Genomic DNA, 15,089 nt, shown 5'->3' on the forward strand with positions numbered 1-15,089 from the left:
TACCATATGTAGAATAGCATTTCCCAAACCTTACATATTTAGTTTGGCCATATTCACACCACCTCTACTGTTATTTACTTAACGTATTTTTAAAATTGATTCACTTCTAAAACCGTGTGTCCTTTTTTTTCTAAAGTCCATGAAAACCCATACTTAAATAGTGAAAACAAAAGTGTTTACCCAGGTGCCATATTGTAAAGTCAGTTTGCATTCTGCCACAGAGACGCTTGGGAAAGCACTGATCTAGGTGATTCCAGCGAAAAAGCATCCACGTTGGCTCTGATGATAGGCATGAGGAAGCCGAACACACCTACATATTTGAATTTTCACGCTTTTAAAGTTTAAGAAAAATACTTATTTTGACACAAGAAATTGTCATGTGTTGAAAGGCCGTCATAGAAGTAGGAATAGAAAGCTGTGCAGAATTTGATATCATCAAACTCTATCCCAAGGTTTCCCTGCTCACCGCAGCTAAGTGTTAAGGAGAATATTCACTGAGAACCGCCTGGCAGAAGTGGCAATGGAATTGATCTCATAGGTGCCTCATGTAAAGGGGAGCTGGGGATTTGAATTCAGTGCATTTCGTGATCTTACCATATGTTTTGTTCTTACAACGAAACAGAGATAGAAACACATTTGGTAGAAAATAATTACGAGAGGCTCTATAGCTCTCATTTTATGGATTTTCCTCGAGATATAATATGTACTTGGTAAGTATTTTGTACGTAATTTTTTGGTTGGTAATCAATACACGTGTTCATACTTTTCATCATTTAGTACCTTTTCCCTACTCCATTTCTTAAAGCCCATTATATTTAATTTACCGCTTCCTGCTAACATCAGAACAAGATGACCTAGCCATTCTGAGGGAGAGCTCTTGTTTGTACTTTTTTTCTTTGTGTTGTGAAGCATTTCTTATGTGTGTTCGTCTCTTGCTTTTAATAACCCTAAATGTGGCATTCCCAAACTTTTTTTGTCACTCCAGGATATTTATGTAGATTAGGGACGCAATCATGGCTTCTCTGGACCTCAGTTCCCCTCGCAGCAAAACAAGGGCTTAGTTAAACCGAGTGATTTCCTAATTTCCTCCCAGCTTTAAAAATCATAATATTTACAAAGGAATTGTAAAATGTTCTAGATGTAAAAGTAACTCCACCTTGACCATTAAAGGAAAAGAGGTAGATTAGGTTTTGGTACTTTATAGTGTGCCTGATAAGGGCCCCCCAGAAAAGTCATTTTCAGTGGAAAGAGAAACACTTGTCATTTATCAAGGCCTTAGGAAGACTGACGAATGGGGAGAAAGAGTTCTTTCCCACTTTGCTTTCATCACCCTCTCCCATGCTGGCGTACCATCTGTCCATCCCCAATCCTTCTCCTGGCTCTCCTGCTTGCCTTCACACTGAAGGCAGCCTCGCTGTTAAACATCTTCATCCACTTGATGGGGGTTTACTAAATGTACGAGCGTTATCGCTGAGTTAATGAAATTGATTATTCTGGGTCGTGGCGATACAGGTGCAAACGTCACAAAGGAAGTTTTATAGGTTTTGTTTTGTTTGGTTCTCTATGTAGACCGTGAGAAGTGGCATTGCTCCTTAAGCTATCCATCACACAGATTTGGTGTGTGATTTTTATTATCTTAATTGGTAAATTAAAATAACACTTAAAATAACTGAATTATAATCACCGGGAATAGTGGAAACCTCTTTAAAAAAATAGTCAATTCGTAGTGTTAATTGTATATATTAATTTATTCTCACCAAATTAATGTTTAAGGGTAATATTTAAGGATGTTCTTTGGTAGCTTGTTTTCTTCTTTTACAAGAAAATTTCCTTTTTAGCAAAAGGAGTAAAAAAGTGAAATAAAAAGATGGCTTTTGCATGGAAAACTCATAAGGTGCCTCCTCAAAGCACATGTCACAGTGTCCTGTGATGGATACATACTGTCTAAATATACATCTGCTAGTGTTTATTGTATTATCTTACATTTATGACCAAGATTTATATTTGATTTAGACCCCCCCCCATAGCCCTGAATATCTTCATCTCCATCATTCACAGCTGTGTGCACAGTTTCACATCTGTTACTGTAGTAAAGCTAACAAAGTTGAAGGGCCGTGAAACCTATTTAAGATTTTCTACCATTCTCCTTTTGCCAAACGTTAGAAAATTTGTGGCTTCTGATTGTTTAGACTCCTAGAACTCAAGATTTTTTGAGAGAGCCCATGTCCTTAAAGGGAATTTACTGATTTTCACGTAGCTTTTTCATTCTCTGCACACCCAAACAAAGAATGTGCGTGAGCACAATCTCTAACAACTTGTTGGCCAAGACTCAAGGCATTTCTTTCAAACATTGAGCAGGGCTGTGCCATTGAAGTTTCTTTCTCTGGCTGTTCCAGAGTTCAGCCTATCACCTGTGGCATGCCTAACACAGCTGACCAGGTAGCAGTAGCCTCTGCTGTGGTCAGAATTCCCTCCTGGGATATAGTCAGTTGGGCTGTTCCTTAAGAGGCTATAATAAGTGGAATATGTAGTCAGTTAATTTGGTTGATGCGGAGCTAGTTTGAGCTCTTGGGAACAACACAAACCTTTACTCGGTTTATGGGTAGCAAGGTTTCCTGCTCCAGTTCTCAGAATCATTGCCTTCACTCTCTTATATCTGGCCTCAGTCTATACAGAAATACTTCTATCTGAATTTAGTAGGAATAACTGCTGAATCAAAGGAAGGTTTACTCCAATGTGCAAACCAGTTCCTAGGATATGCCAATGGGAATGAAAAGATCATTTTAAATTGACGCTGTTACTAAGAAAAATAAAGAAATAGCACTTGAAATATTTTCTGACCTAGTCTCAGTATACAACCATCTGTCTTATACTAGAACGCTCTCTGAATCATTAACAGAGAATTTGCTTTTGAGCATATGATTTCTTTTAGTTTCATACCTTTAAGTGAAAAAATATTTTATATAACATGTTTTCATATTTGATCCCTGCATTGTAATAATGTCCAGATTTCAAGTTAAATAGAAATATCAGAATTTTCTAAAAGATTATGATAGTAACAAATATAGTTTTATTTTATGAATGTATTATGCTATAAACTACTGATATTCAGATTTGGCCAAAATGCTACTCCTTTTACTTACTGTATTTTTTTTCACTTGGTCAGTGGAGTCCATGTGTATAAACTTTATATAATAGGTATATAAGTTTTTACTTACACAAACATGTGTATACACACATTTAATAGGCATTTCCTACTGCTAGTATTAAATAAATGTCAAAACGATGAGCATTTTTATTGGAACATCACTGGATGTGAGTTCAGCTAAGCTGCTACCTGAATAAATGGTTTACATTTTATAAAACTAATAATTCCATGGATCTATTTATTGTTAATATGTCAGTGCACATGGACATTATGGCAGAAGACTTAGCTTCAGTCACGGCTCTAGCTCGTCATATACTTTGACCTTTCTCCTAACCGCATCACCATGATGTTTCCTTGTATGTCTTTATCCATTTAAAACTGTGATTTTTCTTCATTGTTTTTCTGTATAACCATACCATTTGTAGAATTTTTAGAATTTTGGAACCTGAGCCCAATTTGCATTTGAGGCTCAGAAGCTTGTGATTGTAGTTAGTGATATTTTTGTGCTCATCACAACATAGTTATCCCAGACTTTATAATAATTAGCAATTTAAGAAGCTTTATTTACTCACTTCTCTATAAAATAACATTTGTGTTCTTATAATTAGATGGTTATTTATGGAGGGTTTTTTTTTTCTCTTCTTGTTAACTAAATAAGATTACATTAATCATTTTTTAGACTGTGATATGAAAGCTAATTTTTATACCTTTCTATATATACATTTAGTAATTATATATGTTAAATGGCTCTTGCTAAAAGTAGATCCCACCAAAAGGCACAAGGAAAATGTATTGAAACTAATATTGTTCATACCTCTCCTTCTTTTGATTAATGTAAAATATCCTAATTTCTTTGATTTATCTGGAAGAAAATTTGAATGTCCATCTGATGCTATATAAACAAAAGTCTGGTCTAGCTTATATAATTTATAGAAAGTTAAGAATTTGCTTAAGGGTTATACATGCTTTTTTCCTTTATTTTTGGGCTTACATGTTTATGGATTTTATGTAAGGGAATTTTTTTTTCTAAAAAGATGAATGAATGGGGTGCCTGGCTGGCTCAGTTGGTAGAGCGAATAACTATCTTGGGGTTGTAAGTTTGAGCCCCATGTTGGGCACAGTGATGACTTAAAGACGAATGAATATGTTTAGTGCCTCCAGAAAATGCTTTTGCCCTTCTTGTTCCTTTGGTTTTTATTAATTTTGTATATGCATTAGCTACATACTTTTAAGTAGCACAGCTCAAAAGATCTAGGAGTGTGCATGATGAGGTGGTCTCCTGATGCTGTTCTGCAGGGTTTTTCCTTGGAGACAACGAGTGCATCAAGTTCTTTGAGTATTCATTTTAATTTTAAGGTTTTTTTTTTAAATTTTTTTTTAACATTTATTTATTTTTGAGACAGAGAGAGACAGAGCATGAACGGGGGAGGGGCAGAGAGAGAGGGAGACACAGAATCAGAAGCAGGCTCCAGGCTCCGAGCCATCAGCCCAGAGCCTGACGCGGGGCTCGAACCCACGGACCGCGAGATCGTGACCTGAGCCCAAGTCGGACGCTCAACCGACTGAGCCACCCAGGCGCCCCTTAAGTTTTTTAACGTTTATTTATTTTTGAGAGACAGAGACAGAGTGTGAGTGGGGGAGGGGCAGAGAGAGAGGGAGACAGAATCCGAAGCAGGCTCCAAGCTCTGAGCTGTCAGCACAGAGCCCGACGTGGGGCTCAAGAAATTTGAGAAAGATAAATACCATATGATTTCACTCAGATATGGAATTTAAGACAAAAAACAAGCAAAGGGGGAAAAAGAGAGAAGCAAATCAAGAAACAGACTCTTAACTATAGAGAACAAACTGATAGGGCTCTGGGGCTCTCTGGACTGCGAGATCACGACCTGAGCCAAAGTCAGACGCTTCACCAGCTGAGCCACCCAGGTGCCCCAAGTTTAATTGTCATATATAAAGATATGCTTGGAAGAAAAATCTTTTAATTTAAAAGCGTGCATAAATTATGCATGCATCAGTTATTTTATGTATCATATTTCATATATTACAGACATAATAATTTCTATTTTAAATGATTTTTTTAGTCTTCCTGGCAATCCCAATGACAAAAACACAGAAAGAAAGCACTCCACTTACTTGGTAGAAGCCTGTATGTCCATTATGATCATAGCATTTTCTGTTTTCCTGTGCCGTGTTTTCTCTAGGCCAGCTTGAACCCCCACGTGAACCTCCTCAAAGAGAGTACCGTAAATCTTCTGCTTCCTGTACTAAATCCTAAATTGACTGAAGGTTCTGGGACCTCATTTTCGAAGCACTTAATAAAATGGGACTTTGAGTGACTGGTGGTCTCCATCGCTTCATCTAAATTCCATTCAGCCGTCAGTCAGTTCCACTCCACTCCAGCCTTGAGGCTGATAAGATCTGGAGGCAGTAATTTTATGGTTAAGGCTGTAAGACATTCCACTCCTAGAAATCTTGATAAACTAGAAGGTTAAGACAAACAGAATGACAGGGGCCTTCAGCCTCTCCTGAGCCTAGCTGATGGATTCCCTTCCATTTCTAAAGCACAAATATAATGAATTATTTTTATTTTTAGCTATTTCCTAGAGAAACAGCATTTCAGAACACAGGTCTGTTAACGTAACCTGTGAGAGATGGCTAGATTCTATTTCATGTGAAATCAAGATTAGGAAGGTTTTTTTTTTTAAAAAATGTATTTATTTTGCGAGAGAAAGGGAGAGCATGAGCAGGAAAGGGGTGGAGAGAGAGAGGGAGAGAGAGGATCCCAAGCAGGCTCTGTGCTGTCAGCACAGAGCCCGATGTAGGGCTCAATCTCACAACTGTGAGATTAGGAAGGTTTAATGATATTTGTAAATTCTTATAAATAGAGGAATAAGTAACTTTTGCTTTACCCTTGTATTTATGTAAAGTAAAATTTCAAATTAATTTATTTGTTCGAAACTACTCTGGAGTTTGAAGGGAAAAAAAAAACCATGTTTCACTCCTGAAGACTAGGCAATCCAGATAAAATATGAAACGTATTGGTGGTAATTAAAGTACACTGTAGTCTGTGAGTTACATATGAATCATGAGACCCATAAAGTTTTTTTTATTAAGTTTTAATTTTAATTCCAGTATAGTTAACCTACAATATCATATTAGTTTCACGTATACAATATGGTGATTCTCCAGTTCCATACATCTGGCGCTTATCACAGCAGGTGCCCTCCTTAATCCCCATCACCTATTTCACCCCTCCCCCACCCACCTCCCCTCTGGTGACCATCACTTTGTTCTCTATAGTTAAGAGTCTGTTTCTTGGTTTGTTTCTCTTTTTTCCCCCTTTGCTTGTTTTTTGTCTTAAATTCCACATCTGAGTGAAATCATATGGTATTTGTCTTTCTCAGTCTGACTTCTTTCTCTTATACTCTCGAGCTCCATCCATGTTGTTGCCCATGGCAAGATTTTGTCCCTTTTTGTGGCTGAGTAATATTCCATTGCTTATCCCTACCACATCTTTTTAATCCATTCATCTATCAGTGGACACGTGGGCTGCTTCCATATCTTGGCTATCGTAGATAATGGCGCAATAAACATAGGGGTGTGTGTATCTCTTTGAATTAGTGTTTTGTTTTGTTTTTTGTATTTTTTGGTAAATATCCAGTATTGCAGTGTAGGGTAGTTAGACCCATAAAATTTTCACACTTCCTCTTCCACTGGCCCATGTCTTTTCGTTTAATGAGGGAAATTACAACACAATACGTATGACCAATTACGAGTTTTCAAATGAGAATTTCTCCATGTTCCCATGTTTATCAATTTATCCTACAAAAGCATGTGATTTGATTACCACTTTCTCAGCATGCATAACTGTAGTTGTTTTTATTGGCCACAGAATTATATGGTTTCTTTTAAAATCTAGCTACTGTGTTTGGTTATAATTGTCGGTACCCATAAATTTCACGGGCTAGGAGTTTTGTAATCTAACTGTAGAAAGTTAGAAATAATTGTACACATTTATTTTAAATTTACTCATTATAAGTTTCAGTACCTTTCCCATCTGCCTTGTAGGAAAGGAAGATGGGAGTTTTTTAACCGTGCTTTCAAAATTACAAGAAAGATGTAGTTAGAGAAGAAAAAGAAAATATGAAAATTCAAAGGAGATAAGGAGGTTAGCATTGCAGATGATATGATTGTATACCTGCTAAAAACCCTAGAGACCAAATGAAAAACTATAATAAGAGAATTTAGTAAAATTCATATTCAATGAGATCAGTATGGTTTCTAGATACAAATAACAGCAATTAGAAAATATTATGAAAGCAAAGATCTCATTTATAATAAGTTTAAAATATACCAGGCAGTAAACGAACAATATTTGTATAAGATCCAGCTTAATATGGGGCGCGTGGGTGGCTCAGTCGGTTGAGTGTCTGACTTCGGCTCAGGTCATGATCTCATGGTCAGTGAGTTCGAGCCCCACGTCCGGCTCTGTGCTGATGGCTCAGAGCGTGGAGCCTGCTTCAGATTCTGTGTCTCCCTCTCTCTGCCCCTCCCCCCTCATGCTCGCTCTCTCTCTCTCTCTCTCTCTCTCTCTCTCTCTCTGTCAAAAATAAATAAACATTAAAAAAATTAAAAAAAAAAAAAAAAGATCCAGCTTAATAAAACTCTCTATGTTCCTGAGGGGCACAAAAAGAAGTTTGAATAATTAAAAAGAAGTTTCAGCATCAAACATTTTGAATCCTGTTAATTTTAATATTTCAGTATGATCCCAATCAAAATACCAATAGGTTCTTTTCTGTTTATGAGAAAGACTTGTAAGCATGGCGAAGGGAATTTTGTAAGAAGAGAAATACTGGAGAATAATGTTAATAGCCCTACAGTTGGATTCAAACATATTATAAAATTGTAATAATTAAGGCAGAATGGTCAGCACATGACTAGATCGGTCTAGCCCAGTGCTGGACTAAAGCCCATAAACAGGTAAAATGTATGGACGAATATAGTATATGATAAAGGTCACACTGCCTGTCAGTGGAGAAATGATGGATTATCAATAAATGATATTTGGGACAACTGGATAACTAGGAGAGAAGATTGGGTTGGTTCTGTACCTTAACTCCTTATGCAAAAATTAATTGCGCTTGGATGGAAGAACGCATCTTATTATTATCCTTTTGTAGTAGTGAAGCCGATGTGAAATTCAGAAGCTACAAAGAGTATCTCGATACAATCTGCTACATAAAAGTGAAAACATTCCACGTGCCCGAAACCACAGTACACAAAGGCAACGGGGCAAGAGCAACTGGGCATAAAGTTCAGAGACATTACATCTGAAGAACTGATCTGTTTCATATACAGACCACTCTTATAAACCCCTCAGAAAAAGAAAAAGACCCAAGAAATGGGGAGAGTATATGAACGAGCAGTCCCCCTAGAAGGAGATGGAAAATAACCCCCCAAAAGAGACTGTCGTTTATGTTTCACGCAGGTAGAGCCAGGAGCGTCAGTAAGCCTTACCGCGGGTAGAGAGAACCCGGACCTCTCGCGCCCTGCTGGTAGGAATCTAGACTGGCACAGGATTGGAAAGCAGTGTGGACATTTGTATAAAAGTTGACAACACACATGTCCTTTAACCCCCAGAGTGTACTGTGAACTTCCAGTAATTTATCCTATCTGTGATACTCTTCCATACATAAAATGCATAAACAGCTGTATTCCACTGAAGGTTCTTTATAATAGAAAAATTGGGAAAAGGCTTAACTAACCCATCAGCAGGGAGCTAGGTAAATATGTTTTGGTGCCTTTTTCTTCCTTCAGTGGGATTTTCTACAGCCAGTCAAGAATGAGGAAGTAAGTGTATGTACTTACATGAATAGGGAGAAACATACATAGATTTAGATATAGAGAGATGAAAAGATCTCCGTATTATAAAAGGAAAAAAGCAAGAGGTTACGTGTGTTTAAATAGAAACCTGTATTTGCATATGCTTATATAAGCACAAAGATATCTCCAGAAGAATGCATGAAGAAAAAAATACACATGGAGGCATGTGAATACATTATCCATTAAAAAAAAAGTGATTTATGATTTGAAAAAATTTCACGCAAGCCCTTGATGATTAAGCGTATCTATTTGGTCATGTCCCCCAAATACGTGTAACCGACACAACCCTTTCTTCATGTGTCCCGTGTAAAGATTGTCCATGAGGTGTCACAACTCAAATTAAACCTTGTTCCTAGGCTTCAGAAAAAGTCATCCGTTATTAAGACTGTTGGAAATTCGCACAATGGCAACTGTCATTGCATTTAGTAAAGAATCTTGGATCTATTCTTACACGGGATTTTGGAGTGAAAGTAAATGTATTGTGTTTCTATTCGTGTCTTGATTATTTTCTTTAATCACTCACTTACCCATTTATTGAGCTCTCCCTGTGGACCAGGCTCTCTGCTTCTACAGGACGGGTACTGGAGCCACTTCTGGTCTACCAGAAAGCTACTTAATCCTCAAAGGCAAAAATGGAAATCCACAAACATCTTTTCAGTGAGGACTTTTATCTTCTCTCTCACCACATTATTTTTTAAATCACAAAATCGTTGATGTGTTTTAAATTGATTCATTTTAGATTCACCAAAATTCTGATTACCTTCTGATTCTGTTGCTAATATAAATTGCAAAACTGCCTAAAGGTTGGGTTGGATTGTATTGGGTAGGAAGAGAACGAAGAGAGAAGCAAAACTCCAAATAATACTTAGACTTCAAAGTCACTCTTTAATAGGGTTAACCAGCACCATTGTAGGGATGCCCATCACCTTGCTGCTTACTGCAGTCTGACCCTGGTAAAGAAAAAAATTTGGGGGGGGGGAATATTTTAGTGCAGTGTTCCTCCAACTTGAAAGTGCATTCTCTAGAGCATTTGTTAAAGACATCACTGGAACCCTTCCCCAGGGCTTTTGACTCCGTGTGGGGAAGGGCCCACGATTTGCATTTTTTACCGGTGCTCAGGTGATTCAGATCCAGGACCACACTTTGAGAAATCCTCTGTTTTAGTGATCATATAGGCTAAATATAATGTAAAAAACGTTCTTAATACCGAGAATAGTCTGCAAAGGGCAGATTGGAAATCTCATTTATACATTTGCAAATATAAACTTGGCCTTGAATCCTATCCCTGAATTCTAACCCAGCAGGTTCCGGAAGGGTAATTCTAGCCCTGAGTGCTTATGGAATAGATGTCTTAGAAAATAGTTTTATTGTCAGGCACTGATAATGCCAGTCTTTTGGGTCCTGGCGAGGGTGGAGGGATGTGGGCTGTACAGAATGATCAGAGGAACCAAAGCAACAGTCTTGGTCTCAATCCACCAACTTAAATCAAATATTCTCAGAACACATTCAATTTATGCAATTTTTTTTATCCAAATGTGTTTTTTTCTCATAAATATTTCAGAACAGCTTCAGGTGGTACAAAACTGCCAGAACTTCGTGTTGAAAGCGTAACAATTTAAAATTGTTCTCTCAATGTCATAAAATTATGTGGATAGAGAAGAGTTTTGAGACATTTACAAGACTTGGAACCTCTTGGCGCTAAACGCTCAGTGTGTACGATTGAGGTTTCATCTTGAGCCACTTTCTGGTTTAGGAGGAGATGCAAACCAAAGCTGGCTAGGAGTGTCGTCTGGGCATTTTTGATTTTTTTTAAGCCTTAAAAGAACAACATGTCCTGCCTCTGTCAGAGTGAAGCTTCTTGTGAACGTTGCTTTGGTGTGACATATTTACATGTTGATTTCTGTACCGCCTAAATATACAGCTAAGGGAGCGGTATTTTAGTCAGAGCATTACTGTCTAACTTGCCAGGCCTCCCAGGCCCAAGAGACATCTCTAGATGCATAGAAGAAGGGATCCAGTGACCTGCAGGGAACTGATTCACCTGGTTAGTGCAGAGCATTCAAAGTTTTGGGATCACAACCCACAATAAGAAATACTGTTATACTGTGGCCCAGTGCTCACACACACATACATTCCTGAATACACATCTGTATGTGCACACATATAGTACATATGTGCACATATCATTCGTAGACAAGTGACTGAAACCAAAGTTCCACAAAACGGTTCTTACCCATGCTCTGGGCAGGGACTCCTGATTAGTTCCTACTCTCTTGGATTTCATTAATTTTCGAAAACTGCTGACCAGGACGCACATATTTGACATCATAACCCGCTGGTGGATTGCACCTTACATTCCGCAAAGCACAGCTTTGGGCAAATTGAAGAGGAGAGCAGAGCCGTGGCAGTACCTGTATGAGAGACCTGGCCGCAGTCTCCGTTGTTTTGTGTTCAGGTGTGGTGTTGTTGTTGTGCATTTCTAACCGGTGTCCAGGGCCACACTTTGAAAACCGCTGTGTTGGAGTGATCGTATAGACTAAATACCAAGTGAAAGTGTTCTTTCCTTTGATTCTGCTGGCTGAAGTGCCTCCTGTAGGAAACCGCCCGTCCCCCCACCACCCTACCTGTATACAGCAGGAGGATGTCATTTCCAACAGGCATGAAGGTGGTGGCTTTGTGTCATGTTAGCAGTCACACATACCTTTTCTGGACAAAAGCCACCAAGTAGAAATATTTCTGCCTTACTTAATCTCAGATGCAAACAAAATGTGAAGTCTTAGAGTTCAGGGGAGGAATTACCCCAAAGGAAATCTCCAGTCTTGATTTTTTTATTTATTTTTGAGAGACAGAGACAGACAGCATGAGCAGGGGAGGAGCAGGGAGAGAGCTCCAGGCTCCAGGCTTTGAGCTGTCAGCGCAGAGCCCGGCACAGGGCTGGAACCCACGAATTGTGAGATCCTGACCTGAGCCGAAGTCAGACGCTTAACCGACTGAGCCACCCAGATGCCCCTGGAAATTTCCAGGCTTCAGTGTGCTCCTCATTGGGTTTCTCTAGAGAATTTACCAATCTTTGACACAGAAACAAAAATGCTATTTCTCTAAGTGTTGATTGGTGAGGTTAACAGAGTAAACTATATTGACAAAAAAATACAATTATTATACATGCAAGACAACTACGTTTATGATGATTAAAATGTAACCATCCATTTAAAACTTGTTGCCTTTAACTTGGTCATTTTGAAATCATTTTCAAGTAATACTTCTCAATCATATTTAAACCCTTTTCCTTTTAGAAAGTCAGTCTTGTTTGTTAGCAGTAAACCATTTAGCAAATTTTAATTTTACAGGCTACTCTGCAGAAGATAGCTTCATTTGCTACCTTTGATATTTTGATTTAATTCCCACATGATTTATATTTATGTTATATTTAAATGGAAAAGATAAATAAAATGGAAAGGATAGTGAATTTAGAGGAATGAGTCTTGTATTCCAGTCTCCTACTTAAGACCTAAGTAATTGCAAGACAGTCCCTCAATCCCAGAGAGCCTCAGTGTTCTAATCTGTGAAAAGGAGATGATACTCCTTGCCTTTCTGGTTTCACAAAGTTGCTATGAAGATCAGACGAGAATTAATGTAAAAAAAAGTTTTATAAACCAGAAAGCATTATAATATTACTTCTATTTTTAAATCCCTTTCTTTCATAGTTCTAGAAAGGAAATAGTTTCTACCAAGAGACCAATTTTAATTATAGTGGCGGTTGAATATATCAATCTTGACCTTTAGTCTCTAAAATAGATTAAAAAGCCATTTCAGAGTCAAGAGAATGTGCCTTGACCTATAAAGACAATGAATAAGGTGACAGAATTATTCTTTTTCCTTCAGCTTTATTAGCATGTAATGGAATGACTGACTGGTTGATATTTACATTAGGAGAAAGTCCTAATTGTCCACATATGTGATACTCTGTTTGACCCATTGCATATGCATTCATAAATGGGTATAAAAATCACATGTCCGGGGAGCCTCTCTCTAGCCCCGTGTAACTCATGCAAAAGACTCATTTCTTCTCATTTGGCTGCATTTCAAATGGCGGTTTATACCTTTTTGACATTATCACCCGCCCCTAAGTGGACCCTGTGCTCCAGCCAGCCTTGATTACTTGTACCCACAGTACCTGCGAGTGGCCTAGATTTTACTGAAGACTTTTAGGGGCAGAAGCTGAGGATTTAGCACCACGCTCTCCAGAGCACAGTCACGCGAAGCCTCTTTGCACCACCTCGCCCTCCATAGTCGGCCCATTCTTCCTGCATGTGAGGTGAACGTTGACCTCCGTCTTCCCAGGTCCCCATCTTCTGTAAATCTCTTGACCCTTGAGGCTGGGAGCAACTTTGCAAAACAAGGGGCAATCCTATAATAGTAAGGGGCCATCCATAATAGAGTATCACGGGAAATTATAAATACCATTTGTAAGTAATAATGGGGAATTATAAATAACGGATAAAATGTGTGTTTTTTTTTCCCGATTTCAATTTTATCTTTGTAAGTATTTGCTGACTTAGGGAAAAAACAGTACAATATTGATCCCTTCTTTGAGCTTGGGAAAAAAGGATACAAACAAACTACCTCCTGGACCTCCAGATACTCTCTGACCCCTCTTCCCCCTCCCATTCTCCTTTCCTAAGGGCTTGGGTGGGACTTTCCTCTGAAGTCCTTTTTGGGGACACTGATTCTTGGCTGGGTATGGCACAAGCCTCAAGGTATCCCCGGCTGGTTGGAGACTCTGCACCTGTCCTTGATTCCAACAAGGACATTAGCACTAAAGTGACTGGAAAAGAGTTTGCCGCCTGGGCTTAAGGCCACACGTCTCTCATACTGTGTATCTATCCCCCCATCAGGTAACAGGTGTCCTTCTTAGAGGGTTTGCTCTCTTTTTGTAGGAGCGCCAATGAGGTTTTGTTGGTTTGTTGGTTTGTTTTCCTCTCCTGGATATGAAATACAGCAGCACCTCTCTGGCCTCTTCCGAATTTCTGATCCTGATTCCTGAGAAATCAGGAAAGATTTCCTTCTCTGGCACAGACTGCCACAGATTGTGCATATTTGCTATACTCTCTAAATAATAGGGGTGTCCCCTCCCTTACAGAGTCCACATTTGTTTTTCCTTCTTAAATCCATCACACAAGAATTAAAGTCTGTTTCCTGCCCTGTGGTCATGCCACTTTCTATACCAGAAGGAAAGTAGTTGGTATAGTCTCTAACTAGCACTCCGGACCTAGGGTGGAGAGCCATGTGCCCAAGTGAAGGGACCCCACTTACTCCGTTCCCTGGGATTCCGTCTTTTGAGAATTCAACGTTTGGTTGGGGAAGCTGAGTGTTATACCTCTATTCACTTTACTTTTCCAGTTCCTAAGTGGGAATGTGACACAATCCCAAATGATTTTTTTTTTTTTATAGCAGCTAGTGTCCCTTTCCTCTTTCTTCACCCAAATTCAGCTTCACTGACAGCAAAACTCATGGAAGTCCCTGTCGCTCTCTGATGAAGTCTGATTTCTCTGAATAGGCTTCACTGGAAATGACTGTCTCGGCAAGTTGTTCCAAGCGGGTCTGATTTTTCACGCTACGCTCCATAATACCTTGTCACATGACACAATGGAAAGCGGTCTCTGTATCTTCCAGCTAACGTGTGGTCAGAAAGCAACCTGGCATGTGGGAGTAGGAAGTTCTCGTTACCTGAGCTGTGACTCTTGGGACTTGGCCAGGCGTTCTGTCTCTGGGCTGCATCTGAGGCTTTGGGACCACATACGATTCCCAGGGCTGGACAGCGCCTCGTTGATTTTTCTGGCTTTTCCACACCAGAAGCCTGCCATCCCTCTGATGTTTCAGCAGCCTGTCTAAACACGGTGCACAGTCCTCTTCTCCCATTTCTGAAAGTATGTCTGCAGTTGAACTGGACCAGAGTTTCCTATCTCTGGCCGAGAACCACCCCCAGAGTATATTCCCACTCTCACGGGAGTCCTGTTTTAGCTGCTGAAGCTGGCGGGTCTGAAATAGTCCCTAGTAT

At 39.1% G+C, this 15,089-nt stretch overlaps 1 protein-coding gene and 1 non-coding gene across 15 annotated transcripts in view; one reads left to right on the top strand and one right to left on the bottom strand.

The window, feature by feature from the left end:
* RFX3 (regulatory factor X3) overlaps positions 1 to 15,089 on the top strand; it is a 285,490-nt gene that overhangs the window by 186,685 nt on the left and 83,716 nt on the right. The gene's annotated exons all lie outside the window — the stretch shown is intronic.
* Positions 4,641 to 4,725, bottom strand: TRNAP-UGG. The gene has a single exon. It is a non-coding gene; the product is annotated as a tRNA-Pro (tRNA).

The sequence above is a fragment of the Panthera tigris genome, chromosome D4 (assembly GCF_018350195.1).
Source record: "Panthera tigris isolate Pti1 chromosome D4, P.tigris_Pti1_mat1.1, whole genome shotgun sequence".
Lineage (NCBI taxonomy): Eukaryota > Metazoa > Chordata > Mammalia > Carnivora > Felidae > Panthera > Panthera tigris.